This window comes from Canis lupus, chromosome 5 (assembly GCF_003254725.2).
Source record: "Canis lupus dingo isolate Sandy chromosome 5, ASM325472v2, whole genome shotgun sequence".
Lineage (NCBI taxonomy): Eukaryota > Metazoa > Chordata > Mammalia > Carnivora > Canidae > Canis > Canis lupus.
Window position 1 is genome coordinate 35,136,975 of NC_064247.1, and position 5,763 is coordinate 35,142,737.

A 5,763-nucleotide genomic window follows, 5' to 3' on the forward strand; every position below is an offset into this window, starting at 1 on the left:
GTGGAGAAAGTGAGACGGGTATTAAGATACAGATGGTCGGCCCCATCCTTAGTTGGCGATTCAGTGGGGAGAGGGGAGGAGCTGCAAGTGTGCGAGTCTAACACCTCCCCAGCCGATTGACGGTCACACTTTGGAACCTGCTGCTTTAGAGCTGAGTTTCTCAACCGGGGCAATACTGAGATTTTAGGCTGGCTGATTCTTTGTCCTTTTTGGGGGGACAGGAGGCTGTCCTGTGCGCGTTGTAGGAGCGGCCTCCCTGGTCCCTACCCACCAACTGTCTCCAGACATCGCCCGTCATTCCCTGGGGGATGCAGGCACCCTGGTTGAGAACCATCACCCTAGACTCTGCCTTGGGGCTGGGATTCTGGGGGAGCCTTGGCAGGCCCACTTTCCCGACTTTGCAGCCTGCAACCCTGTTTTTCTAACTCAGGGTTCCTTGGAGCCCAGCAGAGCCCATTCATCGGCATGTTGTATATACTGCTTTCTTGCTATAATCGCCCAGGTGAGTGGCTGTGACGCAGGCTATCTGGTGTGCAAAGTCTGAGCCTTTTACTCTCTGGCCCTTGACAGGAAATGTTTGCTAACCCCTGTGCAGACCCTGAAGGGGACTGATGGACTGGGTTGGGATAGAAGGACCCGGGCCTGTGCCCCCTGCCCCCACCTTGGCCCACCCTGGTAGATGTGAAAGAGGAAGGGTGGGAGGTGAAGGGGCTTCTGGGCATGGGCCCCAGGGCCATCAGGGCCCTGCCGTCCACGGTGGGTGGATAAGGGAGTCCCTGCTTGGCGGGGCTCCACCTCCTGGCTTTCCTGGATCTGCCAGCCAGGCCCCCGGCCGAACAAGCTGGGGGCCGGGCTGGGGATTTGCTGGGGATTTTCCACGGCTGCCTGGCTCATGATCAGCCTGATCTCGCCTCACGTGGACCAGCCCTGGCCTCTGCTTTATCTACTGGGTAAACAAAAGCTCTGCACGCAGCCCCAAGGGAAAGGAGCCATTGAGACTGCAGACTCTGGGGTCGACAGGCCCCCCGTGCAGTGCTGTGTGGACACAGCATTCAGGGCTGACACTTCAGTGGGAAGAGGGCCACTGGGGCCACTTGGGAGGAACAAGGATCCCTTATTCCTTCATTCGCCGGGGAGCTCCTGAGTGGGGGAGGGCCATACGAGGCACCATACGAGGCACCGTGCAGACACCGTGCTTGCCCTCCTTTGATCTACCAGCTTTCGGGGAGACAGTGGAGCAAGGATGCTCACCCTGGGGGAGCCCCAGGGGTGATGGGAATACAGAGGAGGCAGACAGCAGAGCGGGGTGGGAGTGGGGCCAGAGAGGAGGGGGAGGAAGGACACCTGGTGCCTGTGGATAAGCCATGACTCTACTCAGCGAACGAGCCGGCCAGCAGCACTGCTGGATCCTGCGCACACTCACCCTCCTCCCCGCTCCTCCTGACCATCCCAGGCGCTCTCTCCTCTGCCAAGGGGTGGTGGTAGGCACATGGGCTGCAGCTGGTTCTGGATGGTTGCTCTGCATGGGCACAGGGCGGGACCGTTTGGCATTCCTCTCCGTGTTCCTTACTGCTAACCTAGCGCCGAGCCTCGCCCGAGGTTCTCGGGAGGAGACGTGGAGGAATGAGTGGCATCCTAGCGCCAGTGGAGACGAAGGGCCTCGGGGAGATGTGGCCCCTGACACCTGTCCAGCTTTTAACAATTTGCAACACCTTTGGAACGGTAGCATGTTAATCCCGCGGGCAAGGCGAGGTCAGCCAAGTGGGTGGTAGTGACCAGTCAGAGCTCTGGGGTGGTGAGCAACAGAAAATGGCTGGGGCTGATTTAGCCAAAAGGGACAGGTCCAGGGAAGCTCGCAGACTTAGCAAAAAACCGAAAGACCAGCCCTCTGGAAGGACACTCCAGGGAAGGAACATGCTTCTGTCCAGGGCGACCAAGCAGAATAAATGGTTCTTCATGCTTCTGCCCACGGCTCCAATCCCAGGGATGGTGTCCGATGGCTTAGCTTAGGGCAGAGGGCCCACGTCCCAGGCTGACCCCTGTGTGGATCCACAGGCCTCTCTGATCACAGGGTCCTGCCCTCGGCTCATTCTCTGCCTCGGCTCTGCTTCCGCTTACAGCCAAATCTGTGTCTCCCCACTGTCCCTCATCTTGAGCACTAGGACCCTCGTGCTCCCCACTGTCCCTCAGCTTGGGCACTAGGACCGGGAGCACTGTCCTCTTCTAGGGCAGGCCACACTAGCACACTAGCAGCCGGGAGCCTGTCCTCTTCTAGGGCAGGCCACCAGCCAGCACTGGCTCGACCGATTTTGCCTGGTAGCTTCCCCTCCATTCCGGTGAGCATGGCCGAGGTTCAGGCCCTCAGCGTCTTTACACGGGCTGCAAGCTCCTCCCGAGGCATCTATCCTCTGCTCCTGTCCACGTCTGACCAGTAGCAGAGGGGACTTTGCTGATCCTGCACATCTGATCCTACTCCTCTTCTCCTCAGAAAGCTTCACACCACCTCTCTGCCCACGACCGTGGCTTCCAAACATCTGTGACCTTGACCTGCAGTAAGAGACGTATTTTATGTTGCAATTGATTTTTATAGTGCACTTGTTTCCATAAGTGAAGCCCAGTTTCCGAGAATTGATACTTAACCTGAGTTTCTATCCTAGATCACTTTTTAAAACTCCTGGCCAGGACCCACTAACCTGATTTCATGACCCACGGCTGAACCATCATCTGAAGACATTGGCTGAAAGATGAAGCAGGAACCCCTTGGAATGGCGTGGAAGGCTGCTTGGTGACTCAGGCCTCCTTCCACTTCCACAGCTCTGGATGCTGTTGGTCTCTGTTTCTTTGAGTTCTGTGCATCCCACCCCGGGCCTCACTTTTGTGCTTCAGGGCGTATCCCACACACTCTGCCCGAATTTGTCTACCTCCCCTTCTTCACCTCCCCTGCCCACCTCATTCTTCAAGATTTGTCTTCTCTCTGTGAGTTGGATGTGAGAGTCCTCTGTGCCCTAAGAGCAGCACCTTGGGGGGTGATACTGGCATGTGCTTAGGTGTCTACAGCTGTGTGGGGACTACCTGCCTCAATATTGTATACATTTCCAGACCTCACCATCGGCCCTTGAAGTCAGAGTCTTTGACGATGAGGTTGCATGGGGTGCCTGGGCGATGTAGTTGGTTAAGCATCCGACTCATGGTTTTGGCTCAGGTCATGATCTCGGGGTTGTGAGACTGAGCCCTGAGTCAAGCTCCACGCTCAACGTGGGATCTGCTTAAGATTCCCTCTGTCCCTCCCTGGCCCCTGACCTCTCACAATAAATAAAAAATAAATAAATAAAATCTTTTTTTAAAAAAAGCAAAAGATGGTGTGACAAATCTACATTTTTACTTAACTACCCTGGCTGGTTCTTAGGCACATTAACATTCATGTCTGACACGACTGGTCCGGAGGCCATCCAGTTCCTCCAGGCTTTAGGCAATGCTGTTTGTTGATGCACACCCTGGGTAATGGCCATCCAGACTCTCCCTCCCTCCCCATGTGTAGAGAATTCCCTGCCACATCGTCCTGGTGGGAGACAAAGCCCACTTGCTTTCAGAAGATGAAAGGTCTAGATACTGCCCTCCAGTATCCTGGCAGTGGGGACATGGGCATGTGGCTTTGTCTCCAGCAAAGATTCCCACCCTACCTGGGACTTTGAATCAGGAGCTGGTGACTCAGAGAAGCAGAGACAGGGGAGAAAGCGTTTGGGTGATGGCACCTACAGGATCCAGTTCCTGGAAATGGCATGAGCTCTGCCTGTCAGGGTCTGTCAGGAAATGGAAAGTACTGTCAGATGGAGGGACTAAAGAGAATTTAATAAAGAGACTTTTGACCAAGATGTGGGCCACAGTAAGAGAAACTGGTTAGAATTGTGATTGGTGAAGCAATAGGATGGATAACAGGGAAGAAAGAGTGACTCCCTACCTCCTGTAGGTCCAAGAAACAAGGAAAGGGAGCTACAACTAGAAATTGCAGGCCGTGGCCTTCGGTGGGTGTGGGGGACACAACATGGTGACCAGGCAGGGTCTTTCTCCTCCACCCTCTGGTTTCCAGTCAATACTTCTCAGGGCTGAACCCAACTGGAAGCCAGAGAGCAAGGTGGGGGTGGGGGGTCATTGATGTGTCCATAGGGGTTGAGTTTCTAGAGGATGGAGTGGGGTGGGAAAGAGTGGATCAGGAATGAATGATAGAGAGCATCCAGCACCAAAGCCTATGTCATACTTCCTGTGGTCTCCTAGGAACACATAACATACATAGCGGCTCACGTAATTCTCAGAAGAAGCGTGGATACTGGCATCACACCATTTTCCAGAGAGGCACCGCGAGGTTAAATAACTCCTCCAATGTCAGCATGAGAGTAGCTGCAATTCAAACCCAGATAATATGAATCCAGATTCTGTGTTCTTAACCGCTCTGCTGAGCCATCCAATAAACTAGCTATACATGGCTACACCCACTAGCTACACATGACTAAATATAAATTAGTCAATAGTAAACAACATCCAAATCCAGTAATTCCCCTGAGGCACATTTCAAATGGCTCACTACCTATGTGTGGCTAGTGGCTACCATCTTGGACAACACGGATAGAGAACGTATTCATCCTTCCAGACAGTTCTGCAGTAGAGCTGGACACTTTAATCTGCACCATTTCAACTCCCTAATGCCTTGCAGAACACATTTCCACACTCTCCCATCAGTGGCTGTGACGTTCCTGGGCCAAAAAGGACAGGGGTCAGTCTGATTTGAAGATTTCATTGCCTTCTCAATGGCTGCTAGATGATGTGGCCTCAAGCCCAGCTCAAGAGATAAATCTGAGATGGTTTTATATAGGCCATGCCCTTTCTACAATCCCTATGCTGTCCTGCCCTCTCCTCTCAAAATGGCAAGAATATCCCATAATAAGCAGCAGCACTTAGATCAAAAGAGACAGGGGATATGGCTGGTTCCTCAGCACTCTCCCCTCCACCCCACTTCAGAGATACTTGTCCTCAGGGCTTATGAGATGCTGGCACCCAGTGATATACAACGTCCTTCCATCAGCCCCCAAGAGACAGTCGCGAGTTGGATTTCATGATCCCTGCCTCTTGACACCGATACGTCATCTCCGAAATGTCCAGCATTAGTAGATAAGATAAATGCTGGAGATGATGTAAATCCTACCTACCAGATAGGCTGAAGGTGAGGTCTAGCTCTGTCTAAACTGTTGGGACATCATGGAAAGGAATGTGAGTCAATATAAGGTGACCCTCCCTTCACATAAGGAGATGCAGGGTCTTTGTAACCTGTAAAAGCACTTTCTGGGAGAGGAAGCAACATGTTAGAACTTCTCTACCTCTCAGCAAGCATTAGGGCCAACATTTTATACACATTGTCTCTCACCCAATCCAACGTGCATTGACACGTGTGTGATCATGCCATGCATGATCCTTGTTCAGCACATCTGGACATTTTTGCATCTTATTAAACAATAATAGAGGCTATCCTTCATTGCTGCTCATCATGTGCTGAGCCCTGGGCATGTTACATGGGTTACCTCACTTCTCATGACAGTAGCAAGATGGGAAACGTTATTATGCTTGCTTTACAGGCAAGGAAACAGGCGCAGAGGAATCGAGTACCTTGCCTGAGGTCACAGAGCTGGTTTCACAGCAGAATAGGACTATAACTAAATCTGTCTGACTTTCAAACCCATACCTATCCTGCCATGGTGCTATTCTATACCAATA

The 5,763-nt window shown here is 52.7% G+C and overlaps 1 long non-coding RNA gene across 1 annotated transcript; it reads left to right on the top strand.

The window, feature by feature from the left end:
* The first annotated feature begins 1,393 nt into the window (after window positions 1–1,393).
* LOC118354858 (uncharacterized) lies at window positions 1,394–3,317 on the top strand. Its single transcript, XR_004816179.2, has 3 exons — window positions 1,394–1,722; window positions 2,489–2,552; window positions 2,658–3,317. It is a non-coding gene; the product is annotated as an uncharacterized LOC118354858 (long non-coding RNA).
* Window positions 3,318–5,763: the final 2,446 nt, after the last annotated feature.